The sequence below is a fragment of the Ranitomeya variabilis genome, chromosome 2 (assembly GCF_051348905.1).
Source record: "Ranitomeya variabilis isolate aRanVar5 chromosome 2, aRanVar5.hap1, whole genome shotgun sequence".
Lineage (NCBI taxonomy): Eukaryota > Metazoa > Chordata > Amphibia > Anura > Dendrobatidae > Ranitomeya > Ranitomeya variabilis.
Window position 1 is genome coordinate 659,975,070 of NC_135233.1, and position 27,643 is coordinate 660,002,712.

Here is a 27,643-nt window from a genome sequence, read left to right on the forward strand (position 1 = left end):
TGCAGCATTGTATGGGGCAAATGTTTCTATGGAGCATCTTATGGGGCCATTATTAACCTTTGTGCAGCATTATATGGGGCATATTTTAATATGGAGCATTATGTATATGGGGCGCATTTTGTATGGAGCATCTTATGGGGCCCATCATGAACTGTATAAAGCATTATATGGGGCTCCTGATTCAATATGGATATTCAAAAACACTTAAACTACTGATGTCTCAATTAATTTTACTTTTATTGGTATCTATTTTTATTTTTGACATTTACCGGTAGCTGCTGCATTTTCCACCCTAGGCTTATACTCGAGTCAATAAGTTTTCCCAGTTTTTTGTGGCAAAATTAGGGGGGTCGGCTTATACTCGGGTCAGCTTATACTCGAGTATATACGGTATTTTCATTTTGTTCCTATCTTAGGTTTTGTCTATTTAATGGCCAGTATGAAGATGCACCTGCTGGCAGGTCCACCTTTATGTGGTTTGAAAAGAGAAGTGAGGTATGTCTACAGCTCTGGCAAAAATTTAAAGAAATGTTCAGTTTGTCTGATTTTTCTCTTTATAGGTATATTTTTGAGTAAAATGTAAATTGTTCTATTATTCTATAAACTTCTGTCAACATATCTCCAAATTTCCAAGCAATACATTTTGTAATTTTTTTCTGACAAAGAAAAATGGTCAAAATTGAAAAAAAACAGTGCTTTCAGACCTCAAATAATGCAAAGAAAACAAGTTCATAATCATTTAGAAGCAACAATACTAATGTTTTAACTCGGGAAGAGTTCAGAAATCAATATTTTGTGGAATAACCATAATTTTTAACCACAGCTTTCATGCGTCTTGGCATGCTTTCCACCAGTCTTTCACACTGCTTCTGGCACAAAAATGTAAGCAGTTCTTCTTTGTTTGATGACTTGTGACTATCCATCATTCTCTTGATTACATTCCAGAGGTTTTCAATGGGGTTCAGGTCTGGAGATTGGGTTGCCCATGACAGCTTTTGATGTGGTGATCTTTTAATTTTTGCCAGAGCTGTAAATAGGTTTTCATACTTTAGGAAATATAGTACATTCTTAAATTGTAATTTTAAGAAGAATAGCATGCGTATTTGTTCTATTGGTAATCTTTCATTTACCTTCCCGAATATATAATTGCTCCGTTTCTCCATGCAGGAACATGCTTTACAAAAATGTCATAACTTCCAGCATGAACATAATGCCTGTGTTTGTTACATAAGGAAATTCTGACATGCATGACATTTACACTCATTGGTTTAATGCCAGGAAGCTTTGTACCAAGTGTTCTTCTTATAGAAGTCCTCATAACAAGCTTCTGAAATCTGTTCCTAGCAGATTGAGACATTTTCATGTATGGAATATATTTGTAACCAATTAACATAGCGTACCATATATTTTTTTTCTATTTCATATTTATTTATTTTGATTTCTTCTTTTTGTGCCTGATGATGCAGTGAAAGTGTGAGCAGGCTGGCAGATGCAGTGACAGACAGGAGGCAGATCAAGGGTTAACAGGTTTTAATAAACCAAGGAGTTACTCCACGTATGGAGATAGGAAACATGAGATCCGGTGTGGTACTGAAGAAAGCGATGATATGTTCCCAGCTGGCAACGTTGAGTCTTTGAAACATCCCGTGGAGTCCTCAGTAACGAGACTCTGGTGACCAGCAATGTATAGGCCACAGTCCTGTCAAAATTAAGCAAAGCTCGACGAATATGCAGCGGGATTCAGGTAGCAGTACTCGGTCCATGTCTCAGTCTCTGTCAGTCGGCACACGAGCAGCACTAACCGTTATAGAGCGATTGGCAACTCGATGTCTTGGAGCCAACCTGCACATGGCGGGTTTCTCATCAGAGTCTCTGTGGTAGGTTTCTCTCATGGCCGGGCATGCATCTCCGCTCCTAACGGTCCCTGAAGCCGGAGCTCTCAGTCTCCTCAGCCGCGCGCTGCACCTTCCCACCAACTCTGTCTGTTCCCACGCTCTGCGCTGCCCCTGGTAACTCTTAGCCACGCCCCATGTCAACCCATACAAAGATTGATCTGGTTGCCTAAATGCCTGCATCCCCCAGACAGCAAAGGAGACAGCCCGAAAGTTCCGTACCCTAGTGCAATTGTTGGAGGCCCTGAACAGGTAAGCATCTCTGCCTGTTTTCTGGTGTTTCCTGCAGAAGAATGGCACCCCAGCCTGGTTTCTTTTCTTACAAAGTAATCTCAGAAACTGCATCTGATGGAGATTACTACAATCCCCAGGGCCGGCGTCAGCACCTGCTAAGTGTCGGTGCCCTGAGCAAGCGGGGGAACCCAATCGACGTCGGGGACACCAGCGCACTATGGGTGTCCGGTCGCCTGCGATTAGGCCACCCCACTTGCAATACTTACCTCTCCCTGTCCCCATGCTTCATCATCTTCTGCATCCTCTGACTGCGAATTTCAGGTCAGGGGTGCGTGACGTCACTAGTGTGCGTCCTCTGCCTGAGCAGTCACATTGCAGAGAGTCGTAAGCCGCTGACGCTGAGGAGCCGGAGCAGAGCAGTGGCCAGCAAGGAGAGGTGAGTATTTCATTTTTTTAATGTTTGGAGCATCTTACGGGGCCAATTACATATGAATCATCTTATGGGGCTAATTACATATCGAGCAGTATATGGGACCCATTTCATATGGAGCATCTTATGGGGCCAGTTACATATGGAGCATGTTATGGGGCCAATTATATATTGAGCAGTATATGGGGGCCATTCTGCTTGGAGCAATATATGGGGCTCATTATTCTATATGAAGCATTATATGGGGCCCATTATACTGTATGGAGCAATAGATGGGGCTCATTATTCTGTATGGAGCACTATGTGGTACCCATAATACTGTATGGAGCAAAATATCGGGCTCATTGTTCTTTATGGAGCGCTATGCGTTGCAAATAATACTGTAAGGAGGACTATACAGTCCAGGTTATGAGCTATGAGCCAAGTGAAATCTTTGGCGGATGATTGCAGATGGAGTGCGTCACAACAACGCATTACTGTCTATGGGAACATATTGGTACGCAAGGACATGAGTACGCATGCGTTCGATACGCATGCGTGCTTCACACTAACCATGTCCAGGAAACTATGTGACCACCTTCAAAATCACTGATGTATAAAAGGGGGTCTGGAGACAGATAGTCCATTACTCTCAAGACACTGGAGCTGACAGCAGCACTGGCTATGTAAGTATAGAACCTGTGTAATGTCTGTCTCTCTCACTGCAGTCTGTACTTTGTACTAATTTTTTTCTCTGTTCCTTGTAGACTGGTGGAATCTCCTGGTGCTGCGGTGTGTATCTCCTTGTGCTCCTGGGTCTCCTGGTGCTGCCGTCTTTCCTGGTGAGGACAACACTGTCTATGTAAGTATAGACTTTTTGAAAATGTCTTTCTGTTTCTCTAATCCTTTTTCTGTTCCTTGTAGACTGGTGGAATCTCCTGGTGCTGCGGTGTGCCTCCTTGTGCTCATGGGTCTCCTAGTGCTGCCGTCTGTCCCTTGCCTGTTCTGACTGCTGTGCTGTTGTACTACTGCCTGTAATGTAAATGGAGCGCCCCGAGACGCAGGGCCGCGGGGGACTCGGTACCAGGCCTCTCTGTCTCGGTTCTGGGGTTGTCACGGTGGCTAGACCCGGTCCGTGACCCTGCTAAGGGGCGTCCAATGAAAGGTGTAGGTGGTGGTGCGTGGTGCAGGTCATGATGAATAACGAAGACACAGGGTTGCAGTCTCTTTACCTCTTTACTGAAGGCTTCAAGGTCCTCAATCCAGAGTACGGTTAACAGGGCTGTCTGAGACCGGCCGATCCGATGGCACCTCCAGAGTTCCCTTTGCAGGTGGAAATCTGTGCCCACCCTCTAGCGCCTGTGTTGCTGTAGTACCTCCCTGCTGAGCACCTGGGATAGTCCTCACAACTGTTGTGTCTGTTTCTGATGTTCTTCTGATGTTCTTTCCCACAACTTATCTCTGTTCTGATGTTCTTCTCCGTCCCCCAGATGATATGGATAGGACTTCCAGGACCCTAGCGTCGCCCCTCTCCCACAGTTGCCCCCTATGTCTTCTTAAGTGTTTTTGGTGAGACAGCCAACCTAAAATCAACTGTCCTGCCTCTGTTTGAAGCACTGCCTGGAGCCTAACACTTCCTCGGCGCTCCGGCCACCGGCCACGCGCCTCAATAGGATGCCGCCTCGATCTTACAGCACGACTCCTATTGGTGTTATCTCCTTTTTGCCTTGATCTCGTCTCTCACTCTCCACAATAAACCTCGCCTCCTGTCCCCTTCCGAGACACCGCCGCGATGCAGTGCAGGCGCGGCTCCCCAACGCTCTTTCCTGTTCGCTAGGCCTCTGTCAGGATCCCACGCCTGACAGGGACCCCCCTGAATCTTCCCCCGCAACACCCTCTGCCACAGGATGTTGCCTGGTTCCAACCCAGTCAGCTTCTGTCTAACTTTCTAACTAACCCCCAGTTTTACCAGATTGTGAGGAGTGGCCTAATACATAGCGCCCTTAGCTCCCCCTGGAGGCCAGACTATGAAGTGTATTGGTGTCTGTGATACCTGGTCAGGTGAACTCCTTCAGTGCCTTCAGACGTTCCATCACTCCCCTTAGCGGCGGAGCATCAGTACTGCAACAACCAGGACTCTGGGGTGCTGCATTCCCCCCCGGTTAAATCCAGTACTCCCGGACTGGGAAGAAAACAATAATACATGTCAGCAAAAGACATACAAATTTTGAAATGCAAATAACAAGTAATAAGTCGAAATAACAGTGCTTCCCTTTATGGGAGGTGAGGACTCTTGAACGTTACAAACATGGTTAAATATTTTTAAATAACAGTCTATAAATAACTTAATACCTAGCCGGGTATTCTACTGAGTGCAAATTCTGAACAATAATTTAACTTTGCCTCTAGGCCTATGATAAACTCCTAAAATATAAATTAACTTTTTCCTTATTTTTCTATTTTAAGTGCAACATTTTCTTTTTACTTTCTGATTTGTCTTATGCAGGACCGCCTGTCTATCTGCCCAGGCCTACTGCCTCTCTCTTAGTACAGGATCATCGAGCCATCTCTGTATGGCTCCTAGGAGGACTCACCCACTAACCCCTACAGGTTCACTTTCCTGTCCTCATTCTCTAACACATTATTAAACATTTTCTATAATTAACTAGCTAACTACATATAACTTTTCTATGTAAAACATTATTCTTAAGGTAACATTGTACATTAAGTGCAAACGGTGAACATTCCCTTTAAGAGGGAACCAAGTCTCTTTGAGGTAATGCAACTACTCATGTTGCAAGTCCGTGTAGGCAGGAACTCTGATACTGTTTCCAGGAACAGTTTCTTCACAAAAAATTCTCTTTGTTGTAAAACCAGTAGAGGGCACCCTTAAGAGGGTGCGAACTATTTACAAAACAGTTTGTGAATCATTCACCGTCCATGATTCGGTAGTCTTTAAAACAGTGATGAACCAATCAAAAAGGCAAAATAGGGATCCCGGGTCAACTAAGGGATCCCTTTAAGAGAAAACCCTGGTCGGGTTATAGCAGCAAAATAACAGCAGGAAAGTAAACAATTAACTATTTACATTACTCGTGGTTTTAGGGCTTCATCTTTACTGATCAGGAGGTGGCCTCCTTGTCCCAGACAGGGGTCTGGGTGGCCACCGTTTTGGTTCCGACACCAACTTGGGCACCAGCTACCACCGCGGCCAGGCTTCCGGCCACCACAGTGGTGGTGGTAGCAACGGTGTGGTTGTGGTCTTTACCACGGTGTAAGTGGGAGTAACCGCCGTGGTCTTTGTAGTAACGGTGGATCGGTCACAGGAGGGCGTCTTCACTGCAGGGGACTGTTTTGCTGGCACCTTGGTTGGGGGTGTCATGGGGTCTCGCCTCTTGTGGACATTCAGAGCGAACCACCCCTTCTCCCCAAAGTGCCGGGTGTAGGTGACTTGGTCCCCTGGGTAGAGGTCCCGGTCCGGATGACCCTCCCTCAGGTGGGACTCGACATCCCTCCGGTTAACAAACACTTCAGCGTACAAGTCCGGTTCTTTAATAAAGCCCAAGCCTCCACGGAGCTTAAAGGCGATGACGATGCCCTGCCTGCGTGGGGCCTGATGAGTGGTGGGGTCCTGGCGGGCCCGGTCCTTCACGGCTAAGTGTTTTTGGTGATGGGCCTCCATCCCGGCCTGGTACGCCTCCTCCCGCTTTGCCCACTGCCGTTCTAGCTGGGCCTGATATTTTTCCCAGCTGAGGGCTTGCACCATCTCTCCTTCTTGGGTCGCCACCCCGGGGAACCCCATAAAGTCAGACCCGGGGTTCACCCAGCGGCACACCGTGCGCTCGGTATAGACCGCGCCCGGCAGGGTGACTGGTGCGATCGGGGCCTTTAGAAGGTGCTCCATGCCAGTGGCCTGGTCCCAGGGAGGTAGGTGCTGGAGTCGGTAGGTCCCAGGGGGAGGTGGCACTGCAACTGGGCCTATCAGCAGGTCCTCTGCTAATGGGGCAGGGTCGGGGAGCTTACCGGCCGGTGCAATGTCCTCCCGCGCGGCTGGCTCCGTTGGTGGTGACATCGGTGGAGACATCAGCAGTAACCCGAGCAGCGGTGCAGGGACCGAGGTCAGGGGATCCTCCGCCGGCGTTTCCTGGGATGCAGTCTTGGCTTCCACCCGCAGCTGAAGAAGTTGTTCGATTAGGTCCTCCATCTCAAGTTGCAGGAGACCCACATCGGCTGTGGAGACGGGGCCGCTACGCTCCTCCGGGTAGTTGGGGGAGTTCTCCACTTCAACCCCACATTCCGGGTCCGAGCGATCAGCCATCTCATCCTCCACGTGGGTGGCTCCCTGGTCTTTTTCCCGCTCTCTCCTTCGTGGGCGGTTTTGTTTCCTCTGCCTCCGCTCACCATTGAGAATCAGGAGGCGGATCTCGGCTGCTGACGGACACGTCCTCACGGTGCAATAATATTTAGACTGGGCGGCCATGATTTTTCGCGCTCTTCAGCTTGGTTACACCCACTTCGACTCCCTTCTTCTCCTGCGCTCCTCTTGGCGCTATAATGGCGGCGGCTTTGGCGGGAACTTTTGGCGGTGATGGCAATGCACAGTCTTTGCAATAAATCACAGTTTAAGCACAGTTCAATCACAGTTCTAAGGCAGACATGACCTGATTCTTCAGGCTTAAGTAGATCCTGTTCGTGATGCCAAGTTTGCAGCGCCCCCAGACGCAGGGCCGCGGGGGACTCGGTACCGGGCCTGTTATGGACCTGGTGGTTAGGAGCACCCGAAATGACCTGATGGTTAAAATGGAAAAACCTGGGACAAGCTCTGAGGAAGTGGTAACGCTACTGACCGCAATCCCTAATCCTATCACACACACTAGAAATAGCCGTGGAGCGTACCTAACTCTCCCCAGATGCCTCTTCACAGCCTAAGAGCTAACTACCCCTAAAGATAGAAATAGCAGCCTACCTTGCCTCAGAGAAATTCCCCAAAGTAAGGGTAGCCCCCCACAAATATTGACTGTGAGTTAAGAGGAAGTAACAAACACAGGAATGAAACAGATTTTAGCAAAGGAGGCCGAATCTTCTCTAGATAGACAGAGGATAGGAAAGGGAACTATGCGGTCAGTATTAAAAACTACAAAAACCATGCAGAGTGTGCAAAAAGACCTCCACACCGACTCACGGTGAGGAGGTGCAGCTCTGCACCCCCAGAGCTTCCAGCTAGCAAGGAAATATCATAATAGCAAGCTGGACTAGAAAAATAGCATGTACTGAGAAATATATTCAAAAACCAATGAACAGCAAATGGACTAGCGAGGACTTAGCTTCTGCTGGAGTAGACAGGTCATCTGAGAAATCCAAGAGAGATCTGAACCAGTACTGAGACATTGACAGCTGGCATGAACTAACGACCTGGGCAGAGTTAAATAGGGAAGCCAGCAGCAGCAATAAACAAGGGCAGCTGAGAAAGCCAACCTCAAAGATCAGCAGTTCCACTTAAAGCCACCAGAGGGTGTCCAAGGACAGAACTCACCAAAGTACCATTCACGACCACAGGAGGGAGCCCGAGAACGGAATTCACAGCAGTACCCCCCCCCCCCCTTGAGGAGGAGTCACCGAACCCTCACCAGAGCCCCCAGGCCGATCAGGAGGAGCCAAATGAAAGGCACGAACCAAATCGGCAGCATGGACATCGGAGGCAACAACCCAGGAATTATCCTCCTGACCATAGCCCTTCCATTTAACCAGGTACTGAAGCTTCCGTCTCGAAATACGAGAATCTAAAATCTTCTCCACCACATACTCCAACTCCCCCTCAACCAACACCGGAGCAGGAGGATCAACGGAAGGAACCATAGGCGCCACATATCTCCGCAACAAAGACCTATGGAACACATTATGGATGGCAAAAGAAGCTGGAAGGGCCAAACGAAACGACACAGGATTGATAATTTCAGAAATCTTATAAGGACCAATGAAACGAGGCTTGAACTTAGGAGAAGAAACCTTCATAGGAACAAAACGAGAAGACAACCAAACCAAATCCCCAACACGAAGTCGGGGACCAACACAGCGACGGTGGTTAGCAAAACATTGCACCTTCTCCTGAGACAACGTAAAATTGTCCACCACGTGAGTCCAAATTTGCTGCAACCTGTCCTACAGTTTACAGAGCCATCTTGGTCCGACTCTGCCCTGCAAGATAAAGTGCAAAAAAAACCGCATATCAATGTATGTAAGGTATTAAGCTTTTTTCTCTGTGATTTTTTTTGTCAATTTTCTGGAGGATTTCTAAGTCCTCTTTGTGCGTCTGTGAGCTTTTACTCAATGATTAGCGTTTAGGACCGGCAAAAATGTAAGGACCCTTGACGTGGGTTGCCAGCTTACGTATTGAGGCCCCAATATAAACTAATACCTTACATACATTGATATGTGTTTTTTTCGCACTTTATCTTGCAGGGCGCAGTCGGACCAAGATGGCTCTGTAAACTGTAGGCCTCTATTCACACAGCATGCATTTTGTAGCACAGGGCAGCCCGCCTGTATGTGCGTTAGTAATAGGCTGTAGACCAGATGCTCTGCATTGCTTGTGTGAACAATGCCACATACAGACTATTGTCGCTTATCTTTTTGTGCACTAATGCCAAACAACCAATACTGGATTGAAAGTGATTGTTTCATCGGTATTTTTTTTGCACCTGTGTTGTTGCCATCATTAATCGGGTCCGATGCGCCCTGCTGGTGCATTTGTTTGGAGGCTTCAGCAGGTAAACATCTCTGCTTTTTTCTCTGTGATTTTTTTGTCAATTTTCTGGAGGATTTTTAAGTCCTCTTTGTACGTCTGTGAGCTTTTACTTCTGAGTGGGCCCCTATCCAGGTAACCTTGATTACAACTGATGCGCCCTAATACTGGAGGAGAACCTCAGCAGATTACTGCGCTATTACTGAAAATAATCTCTATATAAAGACCAACATGGATATTACCACCATATGGTCAGTGGTAGATACCAATCCTACAGAACATATGAGATCACAGCACAGTTACAGATAAAGACTTACCGCTGACGTTCTTTATGATGGAGTCGTCACTTTTCCCGTCTTTTCCATCTGGCCCAGACCGACATGACAACTTCTTCGAGGAACGACTCGGCTGCAGAGAATACAGCAAAGACACATTTCACTTCTCATATTCCAGCACCATCACCATCTATTCCCAACCTGCACAAACTCCTCATCCTGCTGATACCCCAATACTGAGCCACTGCTGCCGTATGTGTCCCTATTACTGCACCTGCTACCCCAATACTGAGCCGCTGCTGCTGTATGTGTCCCTATTACTGCACCTGATACCCCAATACTGAGCCGCTGCTGCCGTATGTGACCCTATTACTGCCCCTGATACCCCAATACTGAGCCGCTGCTGCGGTATGTAACCCTATTACTGCACCTGATACCCCAATACTGAGCCGCTGCTGCCGTATGTGTCCCTATTACTGCACCTGATACCCAATACTGAGCCGCTGCTGCCGTATGTGTCCCTATTACTGCACCTGATACCACAATACTGAGCCGCTGCTGCCGTATGTGACCCTATTACAGCCCCTGATACCCCAATACTGAGCCGCTGCTGCCGTATGTGTCCCTATTACTGCACATGCTACCCCAATACTGAGCCGCTGCTGCTGTATGTGTCCCTATTACTGCACCTGATACCCCAATACTGAGCCGCTGCTGCCGTATGTGACCCTATTACTGCACCTGATACCCCAATACTGAGCACTGCTGCCGTATGTGACCCTATTACTGCACCTGATACCCCAATACTGAGCCGCTGCTGCCGTATGTGACCCTATTACTGCACCTGATACCCCAATACTGAGCCGCTGCTGCCGTATGTGTCCCTATTACTGCACCTGATACCCCAATACTGAGCCGCTGCTGCCGTATGTGTCCCTATTACAGCCCCTGATACCCCAATACTGAGCCGCTGCTGCTGTATGTGACCCTATTACAGCCCCTAATACCCCAATACTGAGCCGCTGCTGCCGTATGTGTCCCTATTACAGCCCCTGATACCCCAATACTGAGCCGCTGCTGCCGTATGTGTCCCTATTACTACCCCTGATACCCCAATACTGAGCCGCTGCTGCCGTATGTGACCCTATTGCTGCCCCTGATACCCCAATTTTGAGCCGCTGCTGCCGTATGTGTCCCTATTACTGCACCTGATACCCCAATACTGAGCCGCTGCTGCCGTATGTAACCCTATTACTTCACCTGATACCCCAATACTGAGCCGCTGCTGCCGTATGTGTCCCTATTACTGCCCCTGCTGTGTGGTTCTCTGTGTCCTCTAAATTCTAAGGCACCCCTCTGTAATATAGCAATGCCAGGTGCAAGTGCCCTAGAAAACAGAGCCTATATTTTGCCCCCTAGAAAGTAATATTGTCCTGTGTGCCCCTTTGATAGTCACAGTAACCCGAGTTCCCCTATAACAATAAGTGCCCACTTTACATTTAATAATGTCCCGAGCCTCCCCCTGTACAGCTCCCCTATACACAGTATGATGCTCTGTTATACACAGTATACTGACCCCATATTAACCTCCAAACTGATGGCTCCAACACTAATCCCCACATTGTATGATGCCCCTCTAGATAGCCTCCATATAGTATAAAGCACCAGATAGTCCTCAATATAGTATAATGTACCAGATAATCCTCAATAAAGTATAATGCACCAGATAGTCCTCAATATAGTATAATCTACCAGATAGTCCTCAATATTGTATAATGCACCCCCCATAGGCAGACCCTGTAGTATAAGGTAGCACCCGCAGGCAGGCCCTGTATAAAGCAGCACCCCTATAGGCAGACCCTGTAGTATAAGACAGCACCCCTATAGGCAGACCCTGTACTATAAGGCAGCACCCCTATAGGCAGACCCTGTACTATAAAGGCAGCAACCCTATAGGCAGACCCTGTAGTATAAGGCAGCACCTCCAAAGGCAGACCCTGTAGTATAAGGCAGCACCCCATAGGCAGACCTTGTAGTATAAGGCAGACCCCCCATAGGCAGACCCTGTAGTATTAGGCAGACCCCCATAGGCAGACCCTATAATATAAGGCAGACAACCCCATAGATAGACCCTGTAGTATTAGGCAGACCCCCCATAGGCAGACCCAGCAGTATAAGGCAGACTCCCCACAGGCAGACCCTGTAGTATTAGGCAGACCCCCCAAAGGCAGACCCTGTAGTATAAGGCAGACCCCCATAGGCAGACCCTGTAGCATTAGGCAGACCCTCCCATAGGCAGACCCTGTAGTATTAGGCAGACCACCCATAGGCAGACCCTGTAGTATAAGGCAGACCCCCACAGGCAGACCCTGTAGTATTAGGCAGACCCCCCATACGCAGACCCTGTAGTATTAGGCAGACCCCCCATAGGCAGACCCTGTAGTATTAGGCAGACCCCCTCCCATAGGCAGACCCTGTAGTATTAGGCAGACCCCCCATAGGCAGACCCTGTAGTATTAGGCAGACCCCATCACAGGCAGATCCTGTAGTATTAGGCAGACCCCCCATAAGCAGACCCTGTAGTATTAGGCAGACCCCCCCTATAGGCAGACCCCCCCATAGGCAGACCCTGTAGTATTAGGCAGACCCTGCCATAGGCAGATTGTGTATTATAAGGCAGCACTCCTTAAAAAAATAAATAAATACTCACCTCTTCTTCCTGGTTCCTGCGCTGCTCTGAGCTCCCACTCGCCTTGGCAACGGGCAGTGACTCATCGCATCCCCTGTCAGCGTCAGCGTCGCCGACGTCAGATGCTGACAGAGGGATGATGGGGGAAGGAGCGCAGTGCAGTGCTCCTTCCCTCATCATTGCGGTCAGCTGTATCGGCTAAATGCCGGTACAGCTGACCCTGCGATGACAGGCGGGGGGCCCACTGCTGGCACCGAGGCTCCCCCGCCTGCTCAGGGGCCCCATAGTGGCCGGCGGCAGAGCAGGGAGATCGATTCTCCCTGCTCTGCTGCAGAATGTAACTGTATCGGCGCGCTGCGCGTGCCAATACAGTTACAGTAGCGTAGCTCCGGGTGGGCCCCCTCAGAGCACCAGGCCCGGGGCGCCTGCACCCTCTGCCCCCCGGTAGCTATGCTACTGAATGTAAGTATTGGTGTCCATGGATTTTTTATTTTTTTTGTCTACATAGTGTTTTGCTCATAACAAGTTTAATTTGTCTTCTCTGTTTTTTTCTGTAGTGTTTCACTGGACTGCTGCCTGCTTTTCCAACATGTCCTCCTCCAGTGAAGCCTCCCAGAGTGGACTTGACCCTGATTATGTAATCACATTTGATATACTGATTGGTATGTATTGACTGGCAATACTATAAATGTGGTAAATCCTGTATTTTCAGATACCTTCCAGTGTGGAAGAGCAGGAGCAGTCGAGTGGAAATTAAGCTTCCCAGGGTCGTCGGGCTCAAGTTTCTGAGGAGGAAAGACGGGGTGTAAGTAATCTTTTCATCAGAATTGTAATAGAATTTATTTGCAGCTTTACTTAAAAATCTTTTTTTTTCAATTTGATCTATAGGTTCCACAAGGGGAAGAAGCCATCTTGGAAATTGACAAAAAAATTCTGTTGGTAAATATTGCCAGAAATTCTGTTGGTAAGTATTGCAATGTGGTCTGACATGGCAGTGAACCTGTTAATGTATGTGCATTGTTTTCCATTTGCGTTTTTTGCCGCTGCGTTTTAGCGCAAAAAAAGCATGCGTTTTTTTCCTATATTTAACATTAAAAACGCATGCGTTTTTTTTGTATGCGTTTTGCCGCGTTTGACGACGCAAGCGTCGTTTCTATGCTCGCGTTTTGTTGCATAAATGCAACATGTAGTAATTTCTAGAGGCGTTTTTTTGCCGCAAAAAAACGCATGCATTTTTTTGTGGCAAAAAAACGTATTGCTGTCTATGTAAATGCATGCGTTTTTAAGCACATGCGTTTGGTTGCGTTTTTAAACGCATGCGTTTCCATAGAAAAAAACAAGAATACACACTGATAAGCCACCCCCCACCATCAAGGTGATAAAGGGATCCAAACCCTAACCGTACCCCTAACCCTACCACTAACACTACCCCTAACCCTAGGGATCCTAACCCTAACCCTACCCCTAACCCTACCCCTGACCCTAACCCTACCCCTAACCCTAGGGATACTAACCCTAACCCTAACCCTACCCCTAACCCCAGGGATCCTAACCCTACCCCTAACCATAACTCTACCCCTAACCCTAGGGATCCTAACCCTACCCCTAACCCTAACCCTAACCCTAACCCCAACCATAGCTATTTCTATTTATAGTGGGTTTTCTTGTTGATTTTGATGATTGGCAGCTGTCACACACTTCTCAGCATGCGTTTCAAAAACGCAAATGCAGGAAAAAATGCATGTAAACGCTTCAAAGCGCCGCGTTTTTATACCGCATGCGAAAACGCATGTGTCTAACAAGTGCAGCGTTTGCACGCGTTTACATGCGTTTTTTTCACCACCTGCGTTTGCATTTTAAATGCTGCGTTTTTAAACGCAAATATGAAACTAGCCTAAGATGTAGCATTTTGCTCGATTTCTCTTGACCAGTTGCAACATTTTGTGTGCCTTGCCTGGCCTTGCTTTCACTTATGTATGTCAAACATTGCATTGCATTCAATATGCAATCAATCAATCAATCATTCAATCAATTTGTCTTTACTGGTTGCTGCAACAGGTGTGTTAAGATGTAGGCCTGTGTTAGGCCTTTGTAACAGTGTTGCAAATATACTGTGCCATCTACAAAATTAGGCCCCTGCTGTCAGTACTTGGTGACGTTTCAATTGAAGTACAATGAGTAGTTCTGCCATACATACCGCATTTCTGACCGCATGAATTCTTTTGTGAAACATTGTCTCCCTCTTGTGGACCACCGACTTTTCAATGCGGTGTATTATATGCATTTAAAAAAAAAAAAAAAAAAGTAAAAATGGTGCCTGTGCTGATCTTGAATCTGCTTGTCTTGTCCATCTACACCTGTGTGAGTATTCTAATGCTTTTGACCAACCAGGTGCGCTGCCTGCAGTAGATAGAATCTTAACACGGAACATTCATGTGCAGTCACAATGGGGATGGAGGGTGTGGTCAAAGTAGGCGGAGTTATGCAGATTCAAAACGCGTTGTGCACAGCTTGAACACACACACACAGCAGAACTGTCATTGAGAATGCATCCCAGAGTTTCTGGAAATGTCTTCTGTTGTGAACTCTGTGTTCAGGCTCCCTCTTGTGGTCACTGGTGGTATGGTGTGACTTTTGCTTTGTGCTCCCCCTGGTGGCTTTGTCTGTTATCCTGCTGGTCTCTGGCTATCAGCTGGTTCGTTATCCTCTGGGAGTCCTTGGCCCTGTGTCATTTCGTCTGGACCTCCCAGCATCATTTGCTATTCATAATGTGTTCCATCGCTCGTTGTTGCGGAGGTATGTGGTGCCTGTGGTTCCTACGGTTGAGCCTCCTGCCCCGGTGCTGGTTGAGGGAGAATTGGAATACGTGGTGGAGAAGATCTTGGAGTCTCGTATTTCTAGACGGAGGCTCCAGTATTTGGTTAAATGGAAGGGCTATGGTCAGGAGGATAATTCTTGGGTTGTCGCCTCTGATGTTCATGCGGCCGATTTGGTTCGTGCCTTCCATGTGGCTCATCCTGATCTCCCTGGTGGTTTTCATGAGGGTTCGGTGACCCCTCCTCAAGAGGGGAGTACTGTTGTGAACTCTGTGTTCAGGCTCCCTCTTGTCACTGGTGGTATGGTGTGACTTTTGCTTTGGGCTCCCCCTGGTGGCTTTGTCTGTTATCCTGCTGGTCTCTGGCTATCAGCTGGTTCGTTATCCTCTGGGAGGTTCCTATATAGCTCTGTTTTACTTCCACTTGTTGCCGGCTGTCGATGTAATCAGTGCTACTCAGATTCCTTCTGACTACCTTGCTCCCAGTCCATCCAGGACAAGCTAAGTTTTGTTTGCTCATTTTTTGATCAGCATTGTTTATCATGTTTTCTGTTCCAGCTTGCTAAAATGTAATGCCCTTGCTTGCTGGTTGCTCTAGTGGGCTGAGTTTCTCCCCACACACCGTTAGTTGGTGTGTGGGTTCTTGAAATCTCAGGATGGATATTTTGTAAGGGTTTTTTATTGATCGCATAGACCCCTGCTCTATTTTCTGCTTTCTAGTACTAGTGGGCCTCTTTTTGCTGAATCTGATTTCATCCCTATGTATGTGCCTTCTTCTTACTTCACCGTTAATATTTGTTGGGGGCTTCTATATCTTTGGGGATTATTTCTCTGGAGGCAAGCGAGGTCTTTCTTACTCTTTAGGGGTAGCTAGTTCCTCAGGCTGGCTCGAGACGTCTAGGTATTTTTTAGGCACGTTCACCGGCTACCTACAGTTGTGTTGGATAGGTTCAGATTTGCGATCAGTCCAGTTACCATCTCCCTAGAGCTCGTCCTTAGTTTAATCACTTGCTGGTCTATTTGTGATCCTCAGCCACTAGGGATCATAACAGTACAGCCGGCCAGCAAAGTGTTAATTGCATGGCAGAAGCAGGAGAAAAGAAGCCTTGAGAAAATTTTTTTTTTTTCTTTTTGTTGCCGTGTGTCTAGCTGCTGTGCTAGCTTCTCTCCTCCTCTTAATCTTGGTGTGGCTCTGAGTTCAGCTGCTGACATGGATGTCCAGAGCTTGGCTTCCAGTCTGGATCATCTTGCTGCTAGGGTTCAAAGTATTCAGGATTTTGTTGTTCACAGTCCTATGTCTGAGCCTAGAATACCTATTCCGGAGTTGTTTTCTGGAGATAGATCTAGGTTCCTGAATTTTAAGAACAATTGTAAGTTGTTTCTTTCTTTGAAACCTCGTTCCTCTGGTGATGCCGTTCAGCAAGTTAAGATTATCATTTCCTTTTTGCGTGGTGACCCTCAAGATTGGGCCTTCGCATTGGCGCCAGGGGATCCCGCATTGCTCAGTGTGGATGCGTTTTTTCTGGCCCTTGGATTGCTCTATGAGGAACCTAATCTTGAGAACCAGGCTGAAAAAGCGTTATTGGCCCTCTCGCAGGGGCAAGATGAAGCAGAGGTGTACTGCCAGAAATTTCGGAAATGGTCGGTGCTTACTCAGTGGAATGAGTGTGCTCTGGCTGCAAATTTCAGAGAAGGTCTTTCTGAAGCCATTAAGAATGTCATGGTGGGGTTCCCTACGCCTGCAGGTCTGAATGAGTCAATGACTCTGGCCATTCAGATTGATCGGCGGTTGCGGGAGCGCAAACCTGTGCACCATTGTCTTCTGAACAGACACCTGAATCTATGCAATGTGACAGAATTCTGACCAGAAGTGAACGGCAAAATTATAGACGGCAAAATGGGTTGTGCTTTTACTGTGGTGACTCAGCTCATGTTATCTCAGCATGCTCTAAGCGCAAAAAAAAGGTTGATAAATCTGTCACCATTGGTACTTTTCAGCCTAAGTTCATTTTGTCTGTTACCCTGATTTGTTCCCTGTCATCTTACCCGGTTAATGCCTTTGTAGATTCAGGTGCTGCCCTGAGTCTGATGGATTGGTCATTTGCCAGGCGCTGTGGTTTTGATTTGGAGCCTTTAAAATTCCCTATTCCACTAAGGGGAATTGACTCTACGCCATTGGCTACGAATAGACCTCAGTACTGGACACAAGTGACCATGTGCATGACTCCTGTTCATCAGGAGGTGATTCGCTTTCTTGTATTGCATAATTTGCATGATGTTGTCGTGTTGGGTCTACCATGGTTGCAGACTCATAATCCAGTCCTGGATTGGAAAGCTATGTCTGTGTCAAGTTGGGGTTGTCAGGGAATTCATGGTGACGCTCCTGTGGTGTCAATTGCTTCGTCCACTCCTTCTGAAGTCCCTACGTTTTTGTCAGACTACCAGGATGTATTTGAGGAGCCCAAACTCAATTCTCTACCTCCTCATAGGGACTGTGATTGTGCTATAAATTTGATTCCTGGTAGTAAGTTTCCTAAGGGACGACTTTTCAATTTATCTGTGCCGGAGCATGCTGCCATGCGGAGTTATATAAAGGAGTCTTTGGAGAAGGGACATATTCGCCCGTCCTCTTCCCCTCTTGGTGCGGGATTCTTTTTTGTGGCTAAGAAGGATGGTTCCCTGAGACCTTGTATTGATTATTGTCTTTTGAATAAAATCATGGTAAAATTTCAGTATCCTTTGCCATTGTTTACTGATTTGTTTGCTTGCATTAGGGGGTCTAGTTGGTTCACCAAGATAGATCTTCGTGGTGCATATAACCTTGTGCGTGTAAAACAGGGTGATGAATGGAAAACTGCATTTAATACGCCTGAAGGCCATTTTGAGTACCTGGTGATGCCTTTTGGACTTTCTAATGCTCCTTCAGTCTTTCAGTCCTTTATGCACGACATCTTCCGTGAATATCTGGATAAGTTTATGATTGTGTATCTGGATGATATTCTGTTTTTTTTTCGGATGATTGGGAGTCTCATGTTAAGCAGGTCAGGATGGTCTTTCAGGTCCTGCGTGACAATGCTTTATTTGTGAAGGGCTCAAAATGTCTTTTTGGAGTCCAGAAGATTTCTTTTTTGGGTTTCATTTTTTCTCCTTCTACTATTGAGATGGACCCAGTCAAGGTTCAGGCTATTCATGACTGGACGCAGCCTACATCTGTTAAGAGTCTTCAGAAGTTCTTGGGTTTTGCTAATTTTTACCATCGCTTCATAGCTAATTTTTCTGGTGTTGTTAAGCCTTTGACGGATTTGACCAAGAAAGGTTCTGATGTGACTAATTGGTCCTCTGCGGCTGTGGAGGCCTTTCGGGAGCTGAAGCGCCGTTTTTTTTCGGCTCCGGTCTTATGTCAGCCAGATGTCTCACTTCCCTTCCAGGTGGAGGTTGATGCTTCCGAGATTGGAGCGGGGGCTGTTTTGTCGCAGAGAAGCTCCGATGACTCTGTGATGAAGCCATGTGCTTTCGTTTCAAGAAAGTTTTCGCCTGCCGAGCGGAATTATGATGTCGGTAATCGGGAGTTGTTGGCTATGAAGTGGGCATTTGAGGAGTGGCGACATTGGCTCGAGGGAGCTAAGCATCGTGTGGTGGTCTTGACTGATCACAAGAATTTGATTTATCTCGAGTCGGCCAAGCGGCTGAATCCCAGACAGGCTCGTTGGTCGTTGTTTTTCTCTCGTTTTGATTTCGTGGTTTCGTACCTGCCTGGTTCGAAGAATGTTAAGGCTGATGCTCTTTCTAGGAGTTTTGTGCCTGACTCTCCTGGAGATTCAGAGCCGGCTGGTATTCTTAGAGAAGGGGTGATTTTGTCTGCCATCTCCCCAGATTTGCGACGTGTGCTGCAAGAGTTTCAGGCGGATAGACCTGATCGCTGTCCACCGGAGAGACTGTTTGTCCCGGATAGATGGACCAACAGAGTCATCTCCGAGGTTCATTCTTCGGTGTTGGCGGGCCATCCTGAAATATTTGGTACCTGAGACTTGGTGGCCAGGTCTTTTTGGTGGCCTTCCTTGTTGCGGGATGTGCGTTCCTTTGTGCAGTCTTGTGGAATTTGTGCTCGGGCTAAGCCTTGCTGTTCTCGAGCCAGTGGTTTGCTGTTACCTTTGCCTGTCCCGAAGAGGCCTTGGACGCACATTTCCATGGATTTTATTTCAGATCTCCCTGTCTCTCAGAGAATGTCTGTCATCTGGGTGGTGTGTCATCGTTTTTCTAAGATGGTCCATTTGGTGCCCTTGCCTAAGTTGCCTTCCTCCTCCGAGTTGGTTCCACTGTTTTTTCAAAATGTGGTTCGTTTGCACGGGATTCCTGAGAACATTGTTTCTGACAGAGGATCCCAGTTTGTGTCTAGATTTTGGCGGACCTTTTGTGCTAAATTGGGCATTGATTTGTCTTTTTCGTCGGCCTTCCATCCTCAGACGAATGGCCAAACCGAGCGAACTAATCAGACCTTGGAGACTTATTTAAGATGTTTTGTTTCTGCTGATCAGGACGACTGGGTTACTTTTTTGCCGTTGGCCGAGTTTGCCCTTAATAATCAGGCTAGTTCTGCTACTTTGGTTTCTCCTTTCTTTTGTAATTCGGGGTTTCATCCTCGTTTTTCCTCGGGTCAGGTGGAGCCTTCTGACTGTCCTGGAGTGGATGTTTTGGTTGATAGGTTGTATCAGATTTGGAATCATGTGGTGGACAATTTGAAGCTGTCTCAAGAGAAGGCTCAGCTCTTTGCCAACTGCCGTCGCTGTGTGGGTCCCCGACTTCGTGTTGGGGACTTGGTGTGGTTGTCTTCTCGCTTCGTTCCTATGAAGGTCTCCTCTCCTAAGTTCAAGCCTCGGTTTATCGGTCCTTATAAGATTCTGGAAGTCCTTGGCCCTGTGTCATTTCGTCTGGACCTCCCAGCATCATTTGCTATTCATAATGTGTTCCATCGCTCGTTGTTGCGGAGGTATGTGGTGCCTGTGGTTCCTACGGTTGAGCCTCCTGCCCCGGTGCTGGTTGAGGGAGAATTGGAATACGTGGTGGAGAAGATCTTGGAGTCTCGTATTTCTAGACGGAGGCTCCAGTATTTGGTTAAATGGAAGGGCTATGGTCAGGAGGATAATTCTTGGGTTGTCGCCTCTGATGTTCATGCGGCCGATTTGGTTCGTGCCTTCCATGTGGCTCATCCTGATCTCCCTGGTGGTTTTCATGAGGGTTCGGTGACCCCTCCTCAAGAGGGGAGTACTGTTGTGAACTCTGTGTTCAGGCTCCCTCTTGTCACTGGTGGTATGGTGTGACTTTTGCTTTGGGCTCCCCCTGGTGGCTTTGTCTGTTATCCTGCTGGTCTCTGGCTATCAGCTGGTTCGTTATCCTCTGGGAGGTTCCTATATAGCTCTGTTTTACTTCCACTTGTTGCCGGCTGTCGATGTAATCAGTGCTACTCAGATTCCTTCTGACTACCTTGCTCCCAGTCCATCCAGGACAAGCTAAGTTTTGTTTGCTCATTTTTTGATCAGCAGTGTTTATCATGTTTTCTGTTCCAGCTTGCTAAAATGTAATGCCCTTGCTTGCTGGTTGCTCTAGTGGGCTGAGTTTCTCCCCACACACCGTTAGTTGGTGTGTGGGTTCTTGAAATCTCAGGATGGATATTTTGTAAGGGTTTTTTATTGATCGCATAGACCCCTGCTCTATTTTCTGCTTTCTAGTACTAGTGGGCCTCTTTTTGCTGAATCTGATTTCATCCCTATGTATGTGCCTTCTTCTTACTTCACCGTTAATATTTGTTGGGGGCTTCTATATCTTTGGGGATTATTTCTCTGGAGGCAAGCGAGGTCTTTCTTACTCTTTAGGGGTAGCTAGTTCCTCAGGCTGGCTCGAGATGTCTAGGAATTTTTTAGGCACGTTCACCGGCTACCTCTAGTTGTGTTGGATAGGTTCAGATTTGCGATCAGTCCAGTTACCATCTCCCTAGAGCTCGTCCTTAGTTTAATCACTTGCTGGTCTATTTGTGATCCTCAGCCACTAGGGATCATAACAGTCTTCCATGCGGCACTCTTTTTGCTCTGTCTCCACAATGGGTGTCAGTTTTAGGCCTAGGTGCGTCAGAAGTGGCAAACCATTTCTGGTTATCGCTTCTCGGCCTTTTGCATCCGTCGTAGTCGCCGCCGCTGCCCAAGGTGTAGTGTAGTATCTGTTCTTATCAGTTTAATATCTGATACATCTGGAGACCATATATTAAATGGATTTTTAGCCAAGGGAGCTAGAAATGGAGCTTGCTCTGTCCACTCTACGCATTGACCCGTTATTGCAGTATCTCCGGGAACAGTGCACTCCTTCTCTGATCCGGTTTCTGAAAACAGATTGGATTGAAATCAGCGCAAGTTGTCTTTTAACCCTTTATGTGAATACTTTTCAGTATCAGCGAAGCACATTTCAGATGCCAAATGTAGCATTTTGCTTGATTTCACTTCACCATTTGCAACATTTTGTGTGCCTTGCCTGGCCTTGCTTTCACCTATGTGTGTCAAGCATTGTATTGCATTCAATATGCAATCAATCAGTCAATCAATTTGTCTTTACTGGTTGCTGCAACAGGTGTGTTGAGATGTAGGCCTGTATTAGGCCTTTCTTACAGTGTTGCAAATATACTGTGCCATCTACAAAATTAGGTCTCTGCTGTCAGCACTTGGTATTTACATTGAAGTATCCAATGAGTAGTTCTGCCATACGTACCGCATTTGTGACTGCATGAATTCTTTTGGAAAACATTGGGTCCCTCTTGTGGACCACCGACTTTTAAATGTGGTGTATTATATGTCTTTGAAAAAAAAGGAAAACTGGTGTCTGTGGTGATCTCGAATCTGCTTGTCTTGTCCATCTACACCTGTGTGAGTATTCTAATGCTTTTGACCAACCAGGTGCGCTGCCTGCAGTAGATAGAATCTTAGCACGGAACATTCATGTGCAGTCACAATGGGGATGGAGGGTGTGGTCAAAGTAGGCGGAGTTATGCAGATTCAAAGCGCGTTGTGCACAGCTTGAACACACACACAGCAGAACTGTCATTGAGAATGCATCCCACAGTTTCTGGAAATGTCTTCCCTGCGGCACTCTTTTTGCTCTGTCTCCACAATGGGTGTCAGTTTTAGGCCTAGGTGCGTCAGAAGTGGCAAACCATATCTGGTTATTGCTTCTCGTCCTTTTGCATCCGTCGTCGCCGCCGCCGCTCAAGATGTAGTGTAGTATCTGTTCTTATCAGTTTAATATCTGATACGTCTGGAGACCATATATTAAATGGATTTTTAGCCCAGGGAGCTGGAAATGGAGCTTGCTCTGTCCACTCCACGCATTGACCCGTTATTGCAGTATCTCCGGGAACAGTGCACTCCTTCTCTGATCCGGTTTCCAAAAACAAATTGAATTGAAATCAGAGCAAAGTTGTCTTTTAACCCTTTATGTGAATACTTTTCAGTGTCAGCGAAGCACATTTCAGATGCCAAATGTAGCATTTTGCTTGATTTCACTTGACCATTTGCAACATTTTGTGTGCCTTGCCTGGCCTTGCTTTCACCTATGTGTGTCAAGCATTGTATTGTATTCAATATGCAATCAATCAGTCAATCAATTAGTCTTTACTGGTTGCTGCAACAGGTGTGTTGAGATGTAGGCCTGTATTAGGACTTTCTTACAGTGTTGCAAATATACTGTGCCATCTACAAAATTAGGCCTCTGCTGTCAGCACTAGGTATTTAAATTGAAGTATCCAATGAGTAGTTCTGCCATACATACCGCATTTGTGACCGCATGAATTCTTTTGGAAAACATTGGGTCCCTCTTGTGGACCACCGACTTTTAAATGTGGTGTATTATATGTCTTTGAAAAAAAAGGAAAACTGGTGTCTGTGCTGATCTCAAATCTGCTTGTCTTGTCCATCTACACCTGTGTGAGTATTCTAATGCTTTTGACCAACCAGGTGCGCTGCCTGCAGTAGATAGAATCTTAGCACGGAACATTCATGTGCAGTCACAATGGGGATGGAGGGTGTGGTCAAAGTAGGCGGAGTTATGCAGATTCAAAACGTGTTGTGCACAGCTTGAACACACACACAGCAGAACTGTCATTGAGAATGCATCCCACAGTTTCTGGAAATGTCTTCCCTGCGGCACTCTTTTTGCTCTGTCTCCACAATGGGTGTCAGTTTTAGGCCTAGGTGCGTCAGAAGTGGCAAACCATTTCTGATTATCTCTTCTCAGCCTTTTGCATCCGTCGTCATCGCCGCCGCTGCTCAAGATGTAGTGTAGTATCTGTTATCAGTTTAATATCTGATACGTCTGGAGACCATATATTAAATGGATTTTTAGCCCAGGGAGCTGGAAATGGAGCTTGCTCTGTCCACTCCACGCATTGACCCGCTATTGCAGTATCTCTGGGAACAGTGCACTCCTTCTCTGATCCGGTTTCCAAAAACAGATTGAATTGAAATCAGAGCAAGTTGTCTTTTAACCCTTTATGTGAATACTTTTCGGTGTCAGCGAAGCACATTTCAGATGCCAAATGTAGCATTTTGCTTGATTTCACTTGACCATTTGCAACAGTTTGTGTGCCTTGCCTGGCCTTGCTTTCACCTATGTATGTCAAGCATTGTATTGCATTCAATATGCAATGAATCAATCAGTCAATCAATTTGTCTTTACTGGTTGCTGCAACAGGTGTGTTGAGATGTAGGCCTGTATTAGGACTTTCTTACAGTGTTGCAAATATAATGTGCCATCTACAAAATTAGGCCTCTGTTGTCAGCACTTGGTATTTAAATTGAAGTATCCAATGAGTAGTTCTGCCATACATACTGCATTTGTGACCGCATTAATTCTTTTGGAAAACATTGTCGCCCTCTTGTGGACCACCGACTTTTAAATGTGGTGTATTATATGTATTTGAAAAAAAAGGAAAACTGGTGTCTGTGCTGATCTCGAATCTGTTTGTCTTGTCCATCTACACCTGTGTGAGTATTCTAATGCTTTTGACCAACCAGGTGCGCTGCCTGCAGTAGATAGAATCTTAGCACGGAACATTCATGTGCAGTCACAATGGGGATGGAGGGTGTGGTCAAAGTAGGCGGAGTTATGCAGATTCAAAACGCGTTGTGCACAGCTTGAACACACACACAGCAGAACTGTCATTGCGAATGCATCCCACAGTTTCTGGAAATGTCTTCCCTGCGGCACTCTTTTTGCTCTGTCTCCACAATGGGTGTCAGTTTTTAACCTAGGTGCGTCGAAGTGGCAAACCATTTCTGGTTAGCGCTTCTCGTCCTTTTGCATCCGTCGTCGCCGCCGCTGCTCAAGATGTAGTGTAGTATCTGTTCTTATCAGTTTAATATCTGATACGTCTGGAGACCATATATTAAATGGATTTTTAGCCCAGGGAGCTGGAAATGGAGCTTGCTCTGTCCACTCCACGCATTGACCCGCTATTGCAGTATCTCCAGGAACAGTTCACTCCTTCTCTGATCCGGTTTCCAAAAACAGATTGAATTGAAATCAGCGCAAGTTGTCTTTTAACCCTTTATGTGAATACTTTTCAGTGTCAGCGAAGCACATTTCAGATGCCAAATGTAGCATTTTGCTTGATTTCACTTGACCATTTGCAACAGTTTGTGTGCCTTGCCTGGCCTTGCTTTCACCTATGTATGTCAAGCATTGTATTGCATTCAATATGCAATGAATCAATCAGTCAATCAATTTGTCTTTACTGGTTGCTGCAACAGGTGTGTTGAGATGTAGGCATGTATTAGGCCTTTCTTACAGTGTTGCAAATATACTGTGCCATCTACAAAATTAGGCCCCTGCTGTCAGTACTTGGTATTTAAATTGAAGTATCCAATGAGTAGTTCTGCCATACATACCGCATTTGTGACCGCATGAATTCTTTTGGAAAACATTGTCTCCCTCTTGTGGACCACCGACTTTTAAATGTGGTGTATTATATGTCTTTGAAAAAAAGGAAAACTGGTGTCTGTGCTGATCTCGAATCTGCTTGTCTTGTCCATCTACACCTGTGTGAGTATTCTAATGCTTTTGACCAACCAGGTGCGCTGCCTGCAGTAGATAGAATCTTAGCACGGAACATTCATGTGCAGTCACAATGGGGATGGAGGGTGTGGTCAAAGTAGGCGGAGTTATGCAGATTCAAAACGCGTTGTGCACAGCTTGAACACACACACACAGCAGAACTGTCATTGAGAATGCATCCCACAGTTTCTGGAAATGTCTTCCCTGCGGTACTCTTTTTGCTCTGTCTCCACAATGGGTGTCAGTTTTTGGCCTAGGTGCGTCAGAAGTGGCAAACCATGTCTGGTTATTGTTTCTGGTCCTTTTGCATCCGCCGCCGCTGCTCAAGATGTAGTGTAGTATCTGTTCTTATCAGTTTAATATCTGATACGTCTGGAGACCATATATTAAATGGATTTTTAGCCCAGGGAGCTGGAAATGGAGCTTGCTCTGTCCACTCCACGCATTGACCCGCTATTGCAGTATCTCCGGGAACAGTGCACTCCTTCTCTGATCCGGTTTCCAAAAACAGATTGAATTGAAATCAGCGCAAGTTGTCTTTTAACCCTTTATGTGAATACTTTTCAGTGTCAGCGAAGCACATTTCAGATGCCAAATGTAGCATTTTGCTTGATTTCACTTGACCATTTGCAACAGTTTGTGTGCCTTGCCTGGCCTTGCTTTCACCTATGTATGTCAAGCATTGTATTGCATTCAATATGCAATGAATCAATCAGTCAATCAAATTGTCTTTACTGGTTGCTGCAACAGATGTGTTGAGATGTAGGCCTGTATTAGGCCTTTCTTACAGTGTTACAAATATACTGTGCCATCTACAAAATTAGGCCTCTGCTGTCAGCACTTGGTATTTAAATTGAAGTATCCAATGAGTAGTTCTGCCATACATACCGCATTTGTGACCGCATGAATTCTTTTGGAAAACATTGGGTCCCTCTTGTGGACCACCGACTTTTAAATGTGGTGTATTATATGTCTTTGAAAAAAAGGAAAACTGGTGTCTGTGCTGATCTCGAATCTGCTTGTCTTGTCCATCTACACCTGTGTGAGTATTCTAATGCTTTTGACCAACCAGGTGCGCTGCCTGCAGTAGATAGAATCTTAGCACGGAACATTCATGTGCAGTCACAATGGGGATGGAGGGTGTGGTCAAAGTAGGCGGAGTTATGCAGATTCAAAACGCGTCGTGCACAGCTTGAACACACACACAGCAGAACTGTCATTGAGAATGCATCCCACAGTTTCTGGAAATGTCTTCCCTGCGGCACTCTTTTTGCTCTGTCTCCACAATGGGTGTCAGTTTTAGGCCTAGGTGCGTCAGAAGTGGCAAACCATTTCTGATTATCTCTTCTCAGCCTTTTGCATCCAGCGTCATCGCCGCTGCTGCTCAAGATGTAGTGTAGTATCTGTTCTTATCAGTTTAATATCTGATACGTCTGGAGACCATATATTAAATGGATTTTTAGCCCAGGGAGCTGGAAATGGAGCTTGCGCTGTCCACTCCACGCATTGACCCGTTATTGCAGTATCTCCAGGAACAGTGCACTCCTTCTCTGATCCGGTTTCCAAAAACAGATTGAATTGAAATCAGCGCAAGTTGTCTTTTAACCCTTTATGTGAATACTTTTCAGTGTCAGCGAAGCACATTTCAGATGCCAAATGTAGCATTTTGCTTGATTTCACTTGACCATTTGCAACATTTTGTGTGCCTTGCCTGGCCTTGCTTTCACCTATGTATGTCAAGCATTGTATTGCATTCAATATGCAATCAATCAATCAGTCAATCAATTTGTCTTTACTGGTTGCTGCAACAGGTGTGTTGAGATGTAGGCCTGTATTAGGCCTTTCTTACAGTGTTGCAAATATACTGTGCCATCTACAAAATTAGGCCTCTGCTGTCAGCACTTGGTATTTAAATTGAAGTATCCAATGAGTAGTTCTGCCATACATACCGCATTTGTGACCGCATGAATTCTTTTGGAAAACATTGGGTCCCTCTTGTGGACCACCGACTTTTAACCCCTTCATGACCCGGCCTATTTTGGCCTTAATGACCTTGCCGTTTTTTGCAATTCTGACCAGTGTCCCTTTATGAGGTAATAACTCAGGAACGCTTCAACGGATCCTAGCGATTCTGAGATTGTTTTTTCGTGACATATTGGGCTTCATGATAGTCGTAAATTTAGGTCGATAATTTCTGAGTTTATTTGTGAAAAAAACGGAAATTTGGCGAAAATTTAGAAAATTTCGCAATTTTCACATTTTGAATTTTTATTCTGTTAAACCAGAGAGTTATGTGACACAAAATAGTTAATAAATAACGTTTCCCACATGTCTACTTTACATCAGCACAATTTTGGAAACAATTTTTTTTTTGCTATGAAGTTATAAGGGTTTAAATTTGACCAGTGATTTCTCATTTTTACAACAAAATTTACAAAACCATTTTTTTTAGGGACCACCTCACATTTGAAGTCATTTTGAGGGTTCTATATGGC

General features: G+C 46.2%; 1 non-coding gene and 5 pseudogenes across 1 annotated transcript; all 6 read left to right on the forward strand.

Moving 5' to 3' along the window:
- The first annotated feature begins 21,204 nt into the window (after positions 1-21,204).
- LOC143810891 (U2 spliceosomal RNA) lies at positions 21,205-21,412 on the forward strand (annotated as a pseudogene).
- Positions 21,413-22,262: 850 nt separating this feature from the next.
- On the forward strand, positions 22,263-22,467 carry LOC143810669 (U2 spliceosomal RNA; annotated as a pseudogene).
- Positions 22,468-23,318: 851 nt separating this feature from the next.
- On the forward strand, positions 23,319-23,523 carry LOC143810915 (U2 spliceosomal RNA; annotated as a pseudogene).
- An 853-nt stretch (positions 23,524-24,376) lies between these two features.
- LOC143810908 (U2 spliceosomal RNA) lies at positions 24,377-24,581 on the forward strand (annotated as a pseudogene).
- Positions 24,582-25,436: 855 nt separating this feature from the next.
- On the forward strand, positions 25,437-25,635 carry LOC143810716 (U2 spliceosomal RNA). Its single transcript, XR_013223150.1, has one exon. It is a non-coding gene; the product is annotated as a U2 spliceosomal RNA (small nuclear RNA).
- An 853-nt stretch (positions 25,636-26,488) lies between these two features.
- On the forward strand, positions 26,489-26,696 carry LOC143810807 (U2 spliceosomal RNA; annotated as a pseudogene).
- Positions 26,697-27,643: the final 947 nt, after the last annotated feature.